This window comes from Lontra canadensis, unplaced genomic scaffold, assembly GCF_010015895.1.
Source record: "Lontra canadensis isolate GAN:19392208 unplaced genomic scaffold, GSC_riverotter_1.0 scaffold33, whole genome shotgun sequence".
Classification (NCBI taxonomy): Eukaryota; Metazoa; Chordata; class Mammalia; order Carnivora; family Mustelidae; genus Lontra; species Lontra canadensis.
This window is the reverse complement of record NW_022631027.1, coordinates 6,104,364-6,119,141: the sequence shown is the minus strand read 5'-3', so window position 1 is coordinate 6,119,141 and position 14,778 is coordinate 6,104,364. Positions and strand designations below refer to the sequence as shown.

At 36.9% G+C, this 14,778-nt stretch overlaps 1 protein-coding gene across 1 annotated transcript in view; it reads right to left on the bottom strand.

Annotated features, from left to right (window-relative positions):
- CUNH1orf146 (chromosome unknown C1orf146 homolog) overlaps nt 1-8,436 on the bottom strand; it is a 44,450-nt gene extending 36,014 nt beyond the window's left edge. The window contains exon 1 of the mRNA XM_032867122.1: nt 8,380-8,436. The gene's annotated coding sequence lies outside the window, so the exon portion shown is untranslated. The remainder of the gene's footprint in view (nt 1-8,379) is intronic.
- Between the last annotated feature and the right edge of the window lie 6,342 nt (nt 8,437-14,778).

The following is a 14,778-nucleotide window of genomic DNA, read 5'->3' as shown; positions in this document are numbered from 1 at the left end:
ACAAAACAAAAAGACAACCTACTGAATGGGAGAAGATATTTGCAAATGATACATCTAGTAGGCATTAGGCTAAATGATATAAGTCAGAAAGAAAAACACAAATACCATATGATTTCCTTACATGCGGAATATAAGAAACAAAACAAACAAAAAAACAATATAGACTCTGAAATACAGAAAACAAACTAGGAGTTTCCAGAGGGGAGGTTGGGGGGGGAAACGAAATACATAAAGCAGAATAACAGATATAATTTTCCAGTTCTAAAATAAATGTCAGGGAAATGAAAAGTACAGCACAGGTAATATAGTCAATAATACTAATAACATTGTATGGTGCCAAATGGTGACTACACTTATCATGGTGAGTATTCAGTAATGTACAGAATTGTCATATCAGTATGTTGTACATCTAAAACTAATATAACATTGTATCTTAATTGTACTTCAATTAAAACATTTTCCAAATGAAATTAAGAAAACTGCATTCACAATAGTATAAAAAATAAAATAATTTAAATAAGCTTAACAAAATAAGTGCAAGACTTACGTTTTGAAAACAGCCAATCACTGTTGAAAGAAGTTAACAGAAGACCTATATATATAATAAAGACATTCCATGTTCTTCACTGGAAACTCAGTATTTGTAAAGGCAGTTCTTCCCAAATTGATCTACAGATTTAATAAACACATTCCCTATCACAAATCCTACTAGTTTCTTTGTTTTTGCAGAACTTGTCAAGCTGAGCCTAAAATGTATATGAAAATTCAAAGGACCAAGAACAGCCAAGTCAATTTTGGAAAAGAAGAACAAAATTTCACTTTCACTACCTAATTTCAAAACTTATTATAAGGCCACAGCAAACACGAGACTGTAGCACTGGCTTAAGGGTTTACTTATATATCATTAGAATTAAATAAGGAAATAAACTTTACATTCATGGTTAAATGATTTTTGACAAAACTGCCAAAGCAACTGAATGGAGAAAGGATAGTCTTTTCAACAAAGGGTGTTGGAACAATTAGATTTCCAAAAGTTAAAAAGAAAGAAAACTTGGATCCCTACCTCACATCATATACAAAAGTTAACTCAGAATGGATCACAGACCTACAAGTAAAACATAAAACTACAGTAAATGTTAAAGAAGAAAATAGGACATCTTTGCGCCCTTGAGTCAGGCAAAAATATTTACATATGACACTAAAACCACAATCCATAAAAAAAAAAGTTGATAACTGGACTTAATCAAAGTTAAAAAAGTTCTCCCCTTCAAAAGACACTATTAGGAAAATACAAATAGAAACCACAGATTGAAAAAAAAATTTTTCAAAACATGTATCTGGTAAATGATTTTTATCAAGAATATATTCTTCATAAAACTCCAAATAAAATTCTAGAAAATGCAAACTAATCTACACTGACAGAAAACAGAACCATGGTTATGATGATGGAATAATGGGGACATAAGGGAAAAATACAAACATGCAGGAAAAAGCTTCTGGGGATGATGGGTATGTTCACTATATTGAATAGCAGCGATGGTATCACAAGTATATAAATGTATCAAAACATCATATCATACAGTACAATTCATTATACATCAATTATACCTCAATAATTTTTTATTATGTATTCTATGTATTATATTATATATATTATGTAATTTGTATGTATTATAACATAATATGTATTGATATATATTATATGTGATAAATAACATAATTATAAATTACATATACTGTAGATTACATAAGTATATATAACTAATGTATATTACATAAGTATATATTATAAACATTATATATTTAATGTACATATTAAATATATACATAAAATATGCCTGAATATCTTCAAAGCTTTTAAATAGATCCAAAAATGTTTTAAAATGATGTGTTTCATTTTTAAATTAACAAATTTTGTTGTGTAAGAAGACAGGTGTTCAACACTGGAGCTATTAAAAATATTTTTTTGTGTAATTTTTTTTTCCAGTGTTCCAAGATTCATTGTTTATGTACCACACCCAGTGCTCCAGGGAGTATGTGCCCTCCTTAATACCTACCACCAGGCTCACTCAACCCCCAACCCCCTCCCCTCCAAAACCCTCAGTTTGTTTCTCAAAGTCCACAGTCTCTCATGGTTTTTCTCCCCCTCCGACTTCCCCCAACTCACTTCTCTTCTCCATCTCCCAATATTCTCCATGTTATTCCTTATGCTCCACAAGTAAGTGAAACCACGTGGTAATTGACTCTCTGCTTGACTTATTTCACTCAGCATAATCTCCTCCACTCCTGTCCATGTTGATACAGAAGTTGGGTATTCATCTTTTCTGATGGATTGCACTACTGGGTATTTACTCCAAAGACACAGATGTAGTGAAAAGAAGGACCATCTGTACCCCAGTGTTCATAGCAGCAATGGCCACAGTCACCAAACTGTGGAAAGAACCAAGATACTCTTTAGCAGACGAATGGATAAAGAAGATATGGTCCATATTAAAATACCTCTTATGCTGAAGTTGTGAAATCTGCAGCAATTCTAGCTACTCCATTAAAAGTAGTTTACTCTTGCTGTTATGGAAACCAAAATTAATACCAGGCAGGTAAAATCAAGCAAAGAAAACAGAACTTAATCCTCTGTTATGAAGTGAAAATTAGCCTTTTTGAAACACCTTGATAGTCACTGAAAAAGGTCCCAGAAGTTACTATAACCCAATTATTTTCCAAAAGGAAAAACACATTCAACTTTTAGTGAAAGTAACCTGCACTGCTTATAAGGCTAGAAAAAACACCTTTACTTTTATGGTATCGTCTTTCAGTGGTAACATCTTTTACAAAAGTAAAACACAAAAAAAATTAGAAGAGTTCTCATTATCAAACAGTGTTCTCCTTCATTTCTGTAAGAACCAACTATTTTTCATTTTCTTAAAGCACAGAAATCACCAAGGTGAGGATATATCGATAAGTTTCTATGTACAAGGAGAGAAAGAGGGCAGCACTGAAGTGAGTCCTTAAAGAAAGGAAGGAAGCCCTAGGAAACCTTTCTGGACTGGGAATTGAGACAAACTCAGGAAAGCACAATGTTTATCTGGCTTGACAATCTACCCAGCATGGCTTTGAGAGGTTCCGGATACTGGGAATTCTCAAACATTAAATCAAAACCTAGAATAAACGGGACCAAGAGTTTTTAGATTTTTAAAAGACTAAAGTATGTGGTATTAAAGGTTATTCTTTAAAAGATTGTGTAGCCAACTTCAGAGCAGTATAACATAATAATAAGAGCACAAATTCTGTGGTTGGAATACCTAGATTCAAATCTTGGTCCCTTCACTTACTTACTAGTTATGTGCACTCAGGCAAGTCATTTTTACCTCTCTAAACCTCAGCTGTCTCATTTGTAAAATGCAAATAACAGTCCTACTTTCATAACACTTCTGTGAGGATTAAACCACATCATGAAGTAGCAATATGGCGTACTGTTTGAGTGTGTAGTCTCCAGTGAGGCTCCCTGATTTGAATCCTTGGCTCTGCTACCTACTAATCATAAATGATTTGATCTTAGGCAAATCACGTAACTTCTCATGCAGTTCCTCATCTGTAAAACGTGGATAACACTTCTTACCCCATAAGGCTATCAAGAGGATTAACAGGGGCTCCTGGGTGGTTCAGATGGTTAGGCGTCCAACTCTTGATTTCAGCTCAGGTCATGATCTCCGGGTCCTCCAACTGAGTACCATGAGGGGATTTGTACACTAGCAGGAAGCCTGCTTAAGGATTCTCTCTCCCGCTCTCTCTTTGCCTCTGCCCCATTCCCTACTCATGCTCCTGCGTCTCACTCTCTATCAAATAAATAAATAAAATCTATTAAAAAAGGAAATGGAATGAAAATGGTGTATAAATATATTTAAACATATATATTAGTGTGTAGAATGCTCGAAAAAGAACATAAACAACTGAGCACTAAACTTCATTTTTGACTGGGTTTTGAATAACCAATGTGAAAAGGAAAAGAGAATATTTACTAATTTTACATTTTGGGAAATTCTGGCTAAGAGAAGTTGGCACCGATAGTCACATACACCTTTGAGTAGTATGGACATCTTAAGAAGGTAAGTTGTCCAATCCATGGACACAGAATGTCCTTTCATTTATTTGTATTTTCTGTAAAAGACCAGATAGTAACTATTTTAGGCTTTGTGGGCCATATAGTCTCTTGCAATGACTCAACTCTGCCACTATAGCATGGATACAGCCAGCCACAGACAAAAAGTAAACTAACGTATTTGGGTTTCTTAAAATTGCATTTAAGGACATGAAGATATGAAATTCACATAATATTCATCCGTCACAAATATTTTTCCCAATCACATAAATCTGTAAAGAATTATTCTTTTTTTTTTTTTAAGATTTTATTTATTTATTTGGGAGAGAAAAAGAGCACAAGTGGAAAGAGGAGGAGAGGGAGAGAGACAATCCTCAAGCAAACTCTCCTCACAACCCAATGCAGGGCCTGATCCCAGGAACCTGAGATCATGACCTAGAGCTGAAATCAAGAGTTTACTGTTTAACCAACTGAGCCACCCAGGCACCGCTATAAAGAATTATTCTTGGCTCCAAAGGGAGAGGGCCAGATTTGACTCATGAGCCATAATTTTCCAAGCCCTCCCTAAAACATTCATGGTATATCATGATCTTGGTTCGCTTCTACACATCTAGAATGGTACTAGATTTGTACCATCCTCGGAAGGAATGAAAAAATAATCACTCAAATCATGTTCTATTAGTTTAATTCTCTTACAGAATCCAGTTAAGAATGGCTGCATGAAGTGACAAAAATAGAGAGTTAAAAAAAAAAAACTTGGTTAAGATATGCAACAAGGACTCTTACACAGGGTAGCTGAAATATAAACTAATATAACCATTTTGGAAGATGATTAGATATTGTTGGGGTAATCTTTGATGGGCCCTTAGTGTCCCTGCATGTTTTTGTTTCTGAAAATGCCAAGAATATCAGGCCTTCACTCTTTACCCAGATCATTTTTCATTTGCAATGAGCAACACTGAGAAATGCACTGAGCAGGCTTGTCATCACTCATTAGTTACTGCTCCTCTCTGTTAATGTAACCAATTCCAAGTGTCTAAATCCACTTGTGTTATTCCAACATGTCTACCTCTTGTGGGATTTGGAAGCCAGGGAAACCATTAAGAACCTAAATCTTTGGCTACTACTTTTGCCATAATTTTCTTTTAAATCCTGTGTCTGGTCCAGGCATCAAGTATCTTCTGCCAGCATCAAACAATATCAGGCCAACTTGTTAGCTTGCAAGTAGGATGAATCTAAGACTTTTCAGAGTTCTTGACAGGAAATATCTACCAAAGTTGAAGATACACACCCAGAAATTATACTCCCAAGTTTATACTGAAAAGAAATGCATGCAACATGTAATAAAAGGTTTGTACAAGAAGGTTCATGACAGCATTTTTAAACTTTATTCTCCCTACTTTTGCTTAAATCTTCTTTTTAATCTACTTTCAAGGCTAGAAAGATCCAGGTGGTAATGGATTAGAGTTGGCAACATCAATATGGAATCACTTTTAGTTTAACAGAGATACAAATGAATAGATACAGAAATACTTACTAATGCATGTGTGGCCATGCATTAATTAGTACATACAAGTATATATTTCTTTGCTCTGTCATGAGAGGGGCCTAAAAGAACTGATACTTTCTCAGCAACAATCACACCTAGCAGCCAGACTTTGGTTTCTAGTACCATTTGCCAATAAAAAGAAACAGGGCTCCTTGAAGAAATGGCTCATTCTAGGAGTGGAACAATAAATATATAAGCTGAGCCTAGAGTATTCTGTAGTGCCAGAAAGTAAGGAAGTGATTAAAAACAAAAAAAAGAAAAAACTCACATTGAGAGGAGTATGACAAAAAGTAAAGGAATCAACTGAAAGAGACTCCCATGGCCAAAGCTGGAACAATGTGAGTAGCAAAGTAAGTAAAAATATAATATAATTTCAAGTACAAAACAAATATCCACACATCCATACTGATATAAAGGATTGAAAAAATTATTAAATGGGGAGAAGAGACAAATCTCCTGACACTGCCTCCAAGAGACATTGGAGAAACATGATAGGTACTACCTCAGCCAGGTGGTCAAACTCTACATTAATAGCCATCAATCACATCGATAGTATACATCACTGATATAATGTAACTTTCATCTCAATAATCCATAATCCCAGTCCTACCATGAGAAACACACCAAATTCCAATAGTAGGGCATAGTACAAAATACCTGACCAGCACTCCTCAAAGCCATCAAAGTAATCAAAAACAAAGAAGGTGTGAGAAACTGTCACAGCCAGGAGGAACCTAAGGAAACATAATTATATGTAATGTGCTATACTGACTGGAATCCTGGAATAGGAAAAAAGGACATTAAGTAAAAAACTAAGGAAATCAGAATAAACTGTGAACTTTAGTTAATAATAATGCAATAATAATGTAATAATAATGGTTCATTAATTGTGACAAATGTACCATTTAGTACAAGATGTCAGTAATAGGGGAAACAAAACAAACAGTATGTAGGAATACTCTGGACTTTCACCTCAATTTTTCTGTAAATCTAAAACTGTTCTAAAAATAATATCTATTAAAAAATCCTACCTCTCCTTCAGGGCCCATTAAAAATCCTGTCTCCTGCAAGAAACAAACCCTGATCCCCTTTCAGTTCAAATAAGACCTTTCCTTCCTTCCACCTCACAACACTTCTGCTGAGCACCTACCACATTTTGCCCAACAAAATTATTTATAAACACATTTAATTTTCCCTAAATCATAAGCATCTTAATGTCAAATTTATATTTGTCATGTTATTTAATACAAAATTAGTTTGAAGTAAAATCGAGAAACCAACTAACCCAGATGAAAGTCACATTTTACTTACGGTTAGTATCTCCTAAGGCAGTTTCATTCTACTTCTGAACAAATCTAATAATTAGAAAGTTCTTCCTGCTGGGTTGGTACCAAATGTTCTCTAATTTCCTCATTTATTGCATGAATGAATGAATGACAACTAGCTTTATGAGAGCAGGGAACACCTTCTGTTTTACTGAATACTGTATCTCCAGCACCGAGCACACAGTAGACACTCAAACATTTGTTTCGGGGGCGCCTGGGTGGCTCAGTTGGCTGTGTCTGTCTTCGGCTAAGGTCATGATCCCAGAGTCCGGGATCCTGTCCCCAGTGGGCTCCCTTCTCCCTCTCCCTCTGCCCCTCCCCCTGCTTGTGCGCTCTTTCCAATAAAATTTTTTTTAATCTTTTAAAAAAATTTTTTGAACGAGTAAATGGCTACCTGGCTAGGGAAAGGGCTGCAAGTTTTATTTCCCCTCCCATAAAATTTAATTTACTGTTTCGCTAATGACCACCCTCTTAAATACACTCAATACAGTCATTTAATTCTTCATATATAGTCATTATTAATTAAATAGTATATAATGTATATAGTCAATATAATTAATCATTTAATTCTTCATACCCTTCATACCCTTATATGTGGGGTTTTGTGAACAATTTAATTTAACTGAAGCTACAAGTGGTTTAGTAATTTTGTGCAATTTTAAGTGCGAAAGGAACTGTGACCAGTAGATCCCCAACAGCGTACAATGAACGACTAGAAATGAATCAGAAAACTAGGGTTGAGGCAGCAAGGATCCCCCCTGCATCTCTGGGGAAGTGCTCCTGGACTAGCAGCCAGGCAAGTGGCTCACCACACCACAGATCTGTGACTCTGGGCAAATCACTGCCCATCTAGTCGGCCTGCTGCTTCTTCTGAAAATAAAAAGGTCGAAATCAAGACCTTTTAAGTCTTGGCTGGTTCCCAGGCCCTAGTATTCCCGGCTATTAGGGTTTTGTTTGTTTTTCAAATTCAAATCGGTTTAACCCTGCACACACACACACACACACACACACACACACATATCTCCCATATACCGTGTTCCCCCTCAGTCGCCTCAACTGACAAGTGAAAGGTTGGCCTACAAGATCTCCATGGCCGCTTCCATTCTCGAGATATCCTACCCCCCCCACAGTTGGCGGGGAAAAATTATAAAATATAAATTTGCAGGCTGCACAACGACAGGGCATTCTGGAAAAGAAACATTTCTACAATCCTACATGAAAAACATGAGGAAACCCCTTTCCACACGACTCTTAAAGGAAGAAAGTGGGGCGGATCCTCTCTCACCCCGCTGAAGCCCTGAGGTAAAGACTGGACCTCGGCACGCCTGAGGAAAAAACCACAGTCTCAAGAGAAGGAAGCAAGAAAAAACATGAAGAACCAGGTCCTCAGTAGTTGCAAACACACCTACCAAATCAGCAGGTCCCTGGGCCCAGGTCGTCTCTCAAACTTCCAGAACCTTCCACGAGTAGCCAGAAGCTCGGAGGGCAGGGCACAGAGGCCCAGGCGTCGTCGTGGCTACTCCAGCCGCGATGCGCGCTCTCCACTGGCTGGGCTTCGCGCAGCCGCAGACCTTGCCAACCGGCTCTGCTTTTCCTACTCCTTAGATTGCACGGTTTGCACCAGCTGCTAAGTGGTTAAGGAAAAGTAAGGGGTTAGTTTGCTGCGTTTCACTTAGTGGCCTGAAGTTGGATTTTCACAACTTTCTAAAATACAGACTCAATTTTTTTACTATGATTGACAATATAAAATCAAAGTGGCCTCGTTTCATCCAAATTATGAAATACAGACTCCCATTTTCATTCATGGCTGTAATTATAGTATAGAAAAACCTGTGTGTTTACTCTTTTGGAATACATTGCTTTCAGACCTGTCTGAAGCTCAGCAAATTATTAAGTGCTGGTGTTCAGAACCGTAAAAATTGAAAAAGAAAAGCCACCACTTGCCTAGAGCTTATGGTTGGAATGCAAAACTATTTAGGTCTTCATTTGAAAAACACGTAATTGCTGGGGGAAAAACAATACTGCTTCAGGAAAAATCCTTTGGAGCACTCTTGTAATGTGGATTAATCACTCCCTGAAGTAACCATTTCGTAAATTTAGAGTTGTATAACTGATATTAAAATTAGGGGCGCTCTTTTGCTGCTGCTATTGGACAGTAAAGCCAGGATTGGACAGGTCAAATTAATCAAGACCTGACTCCAGCCACACCGTGTAGATTTCAGAACTCAAGGAGTTGATTCAGCTGCTGGTGTGGGCAGGAAGGTTGGCTCTGCCAGAAGACCCTCCTTGGAAGGTCCTCATGTTTCAAGCTGGCTAATTGCAGAGGGGTAAGAGAAGCATCTACAATTAAGCCTCAGAGGGCCCCAACAGGTAAGAGTGCAGGATAGCTTTTCCTTTCTACCCATTATACCACAAGGAGACTTAGCTTGATTGAGAGCCCTGACTCCAGTTCTGGCAGTGGAACTGGCAAGTGCAAAGAAGGGTCCATTCTGAGGAGGGTACTCAAGTTCTGGGCAAATGACCAGAATAGGGAGGGAAAAGAAAACTATTCTTATGGAGAACCTACTATGTACCAAATACTATACCAGATAGTTTGTATGCATGATTCTATTAATGGCCATAAATGCTGTAAAGTATATGTTATTCTCATTTTAAAGATGAGGGAACTAGGGCTCGGAGAGATTAAGTCATTTGGCCAAGATAATTTAGTAAAAAAAAAAGGGCTGAGATTCAAGCCTAAGTCAATAAGATGTCTAGGCCACATCCTTACCTTGTCAGCTCCTCCTCCACACAAAGACCAAGGTGTAAGATCTGGAAAACATCATTTTGGTCACATGAGTACAAAAATGACTTATCAGAAAGCCACAGACTGTGGATATAGTGGTGACTATTCATCTTTCTTTCCTTTAATTTATCCTTAACTTTTTTTTTTTTTTTTTTTTTGAGAGAGAGAGAGAGATGGAGGGGCAGAGGGAAAGGGAGAGAGAGAATCCCAAGCAGGTTGCATGCCCAGTGCAGAGCCCGACTCAGGGCTCGATCCCACAAGTCCAAGATCATCACCCAAGCCAAAGACAAGAGTGGGTCACCCAACCAACTGAGCCACTAAGCCAAAATTAAGACTGTGCCCAGTCCTTAATTTTTTCAATCAACAAATATTTCATTGTGTCGAAAAATAGCCTAGAGTCTGGAATCAAACAATCTGGCTTCATATCATGCCTCCACCATTTATTTGGCTATGTGACCACAGATACCTTCTTGGTTTTCTTATCTTAAAATAAGAATAATAAGTGTGCCAGTTCATAGGTCAATATATGTAAGCTTTCTAAAACAGTGCGTAAAACATAAGCACTCAATATGTTTATGTGCTATCATTACTATTTAAATCTTCCCTTAATGTTATCTTACAGCTGTATGATATCTGCCCAGTCCATTCCTTCTCCCACTCTCTTAGATAACAGTTTCATACCTTCTCTCCTTTCTTCAAATCTTTAGCACCTTTTCCTCATCTTCGCTTTCAGCTGAAGATCTTCCTTAATATTTAAATGAAAGAAATAAAAGCATCCAAAAGTGAACTTTCCACAGATGCCTACAAGCACATCTAGCCATCCATCATCATCTTTACCCACAGATTTTGTTTCCTTCTCCATCATGGTAGATTAACGGGTTAACTGCAAATGCTTTTAAATAAAGTCAACATTCCAGGTGGACACTAGATCCCATCTCTTGTTTACTCAAGAACATAGTTCCAACAGTTTTCTCCTCTCTCCTCATTTTAAAAATTCATTTATTTATTCATCAGCGAGAGAGAACATAAGTAGGGGAACAGCAGGCAGAGGAAGGAGCAGCTTCCCCACGGAGCAAGGAGCCTGTTGCGGGACTCGATCCTAGGACCCTGGGGTCATGAACTGAACCAAAAACAGATGTTTAACTAGCTGAACCACCCAGTGCCCCTCCCCTCTCTGTCATAAAACATAAGTTTTATCCTCTCCAGTGGGCCATTGGCATTAGGAAATAAATATTATTTCTCTCATCTTAAAATCTCTTGTTCTCTCTTCCCACTCCAGCTATCCCATTTTTCTACTCCCCTTTATAGTAAAACTCAAAAGAATTGTATATAATTTCTGTTTTTAATGTCTCTTCTCCAATTCTTTCTTAAACTTCCTCTAATGAGATATTATCATTTCCACTATGCCACAGAAATTGCTCTTGTCATAGTCATTGTTAAATCCAGCAGACAGGGCGCTGGGGTGGCTCAGTGGGTTAAGCCTCTCCCTTCGGCTCAGGTCATGATCCCAGGTCCTGGGATTGAGCCCCACATTGGGCTCTCTGCTCAGCAGGGAGCCTGCTTCCTCCTCTCTCCCTCTGCCCGCCTCTCTGCCTACTTGTGATCTCTCTCTCTGTGTCAAATAAATAAATAAAATCTTAAAAAAAAAATAAAATAAATCCAGCAGACAATTTTCAATACTAATTTTACTTAGTCAATGAATAGCATTCGTTAAAGTTGACTACTTTCTTCTCTTGGAAACACTTCTTCTCTTGGTTACCCCATTAGCATGCTGTCATGGTTTTCCTGTAACCTCACTGGCTACTTTTCAACAAAATTTACCATTTATATTTTCTTATAAATAATGCTCTTAGGAGTACTATTAGGAGCTCCCCAAGTGTAGTTCTTAGAATTTGTTTCTTCTTTGGCTTTATTCGCTCCCTTGGTGATCTTGTCAACTCATGGCTTTAGATGCAACCCATATGCTGAAAAATCCCAAATTTCTTCCTTCCACTTTCGCCTTTTCCCTGGACTCCAGGTTAGTTTAGCAACTTCCTATTTACTATTTCCACTAAAAGACTTCTCAAATTTTAAACGTCCAAAACAGAACTAATTTCCCTCTACAAACCTGTACCACCTATAGTCTTCCCCATTTCAGTTAATAACTCACACTTGTAAAATTTAAATACCTTGATGGTTTCTTATATGCCCCATCACATCCATCAGGAAATCTTGTTGCCTGTACCTTCAAAATATATCCAGACCCTTACCACCTCCCTGGTCTGAACCACTAATCACCTGGATTATTGTAATCACCTCCTAAGAGATCTCCCTATTTATGCCTTGCCCCTTATAGTCCTTTTTCAACATAGCAACCAAGGTAATGTTGTTAAAATAGAAGTCAGAATTAAAGCTTATGTCCTTCTCCTGACCTATCGGGCCTAAGTAAGACAATTACTTATGAATCTACCTAAATCCCTTCTACTACTATTTTCCTAACTTGCTCCTTCTGTTCCAGACACATTGGCCTTCCTGTCCTCATATCTCCAGGCATGCTCCTGCCTCAGGGCTATTGCACCAGCTTTTCTGTCTAAGATGCTCTCTTCCCAACTATATTAACAGTTCACTCTCTCTCCTCCTTCAAATCTTCCTTAGCTCAGCTGTCATCTTCCCAGTAAAGCCCACCTTGACTTCCTCATCTAAAATTAGAAACACTCCTGATCCCTTTTAACCTATCTGTGTTTTGTTTCATATCATCTGCCACCTTTTAACGTTCTATATAATATACATACTTATTATGTTTCTTGTTTGTAGCCTTTCTTCGCTCACTAGAATGTAAACTGCACACAAGCATGGACTTTTGTCTGTTTTGTTCACTGATGAATCTCTAGCACCTAGAACAATGTCTGCCACCTAATAAGCACTAACAAATATATTTAAATGTTGAAGTATTATTTGCCTTGACATATTAAGTCCCTTCTAATTCGTGTCTCAGTAACGTATCAGACTTCATTGAATGTTAGTGGCCATAATATGAATATTACCAATGGAGGCTTCTATTTTTATTAAAATTCTTAGTCCTATTACTATTAGGCTCAGACTAATTAATTTCAAGCTTTGGTCTTCTGAGTCCAGGCTAACTAATTTGTCTGGGAGGTATACACTGCAAATAATTGTTTAGCAGTTAACCCTGCTAATGAGTTTTTGTTTGGGAGGCTTATATATTACAGTGATTCATTCATTACCAGAACAAATAAAGCTGAGTTCTGCTCTTAAAGGTTCTCTATACAATTCAGGTCCAAATATATTGAAACTGACTACACAGATATATTTGGCAACTCTAAAACAGCCCAGCTCTATTATTAACTACTCCCTAGAATTCCTACACAGAAATATGTTCAATTTACATTCCCGTTTAGTGTCAGAACATTTCTAATTCACAAGCTGTGAGAAAGTTATAATGAAAAATTAATTCTATAAATTATTTATTCCTGGATGGAAAATGTAAGCCTGAACTTGAAAGCATAGAGTCAATAAAAAAATATATATTTCATAAACCTTGCAATGCCATATTTTCACATTAGTTGTAGAATGACAAGCTGCTATGAGACAGTGCAAAGAATAGCTTGATGTTTCTGTGAAATGTCTCAGTTTCATAAGCAGCAGCAAACACTCTAATCTACTTAGTGCCTTGAATGCTTGGATAATCAATGTACTTCAATATTTTTCCCTTTTAGTCAATTGCAAATATGGAACAAACATTTTCTTTTGAGCCTCTACTGCATGTTCTTTTTGTTATCTGCTTTATTCCTGACATTCTGACTTTGATGCTCTAAACTGTCAAAAGGAAACACACACACACTCACACACACACAAAGGCTAAGAAAAATGTAGAGGAAGTCTAATTAAAGAAAAGTGGCTGTTTTCAAATCTAGACTTGCACCAATTTTCTTTGATTCAGGAACTGATATAGTACTCTATTCTCAAACCTCACCATGTATATAAATTCTTATTTTTAAATGATTGGATTTAAACACTTTATTGTATTGAAAACAACAGGTTCAATTTAATTAAGCCATATGTTTTAAAAAATAGCTGGTTGTTTGGCTTCAAAATCTTTTCTATTTCCAAATAGGTTTGCATATGCACAAATATGGTATAGAAAAATCAAAGCAAAGCATATTCAGTTCTTTATTCAGGCACTAAGAATTTTTGCACTCCCCCACCACAATGGTTCTGTTCATCCTCTTTGACTCAAATCTCTCCTGGTTCTGAGCTAACTCTCAGTGATAATCCCTTGTGCTTTAGCAACTTTTGGTTTACTGTGGTTATTGAGCAGAGCTATAATTTAATGGTGAATTCCTCAAAATTTTGAAATTTCGACAGATTCTTGTTTTTGGCAAGGGAAACTGCCTTTAGTTCTCACTCATAATGTAAAAGCAACTGAGATGAAAATGCCACATATCAGCCAAAACTGGATCTGAGAACATAAAAGCACCTGAATTTAAGGGAATTTTGAACTGTATAAAGAAATTCCTACCCTTCAAAGCATAGTCAAGTTTTATCATATGAGAAAATATAAAAAATACATATCTATCTCTTTGCCCCACATCAGATCAAGGGTGTGCACCAAGCAAAAATTTTGTGGTTATCACTTTACCAGATATGCACTGCTTTTTGAGGTAGCCAGAGTTCTTTTTTTTTTTTAATTGAAGTATAGCTGACATCCAATATTATATTAGTTTCAGGTCTATAAAATAGTGATTTGACAATTATATACATACAAAACGCTCACCACAATAAGTGTAATTACCATCTGTCACCATACAAAGTTATTATATTACTACTAATTATATTCCCTATGCTGTACTTTATATCCTCATGACTTAGTTATTTTATAACTAGAAGTTTGTATCTTGTAATCCTCTTCACCTATCCTACTCATCCCCACAACCCCCTCCCCTCTGGTAACCACCAGTTTGTTCTCTGTATTTATGAGTTTCTGAGTCTGGTTGTTTGTTTTTTATTTGCTCATTTGTTTTTT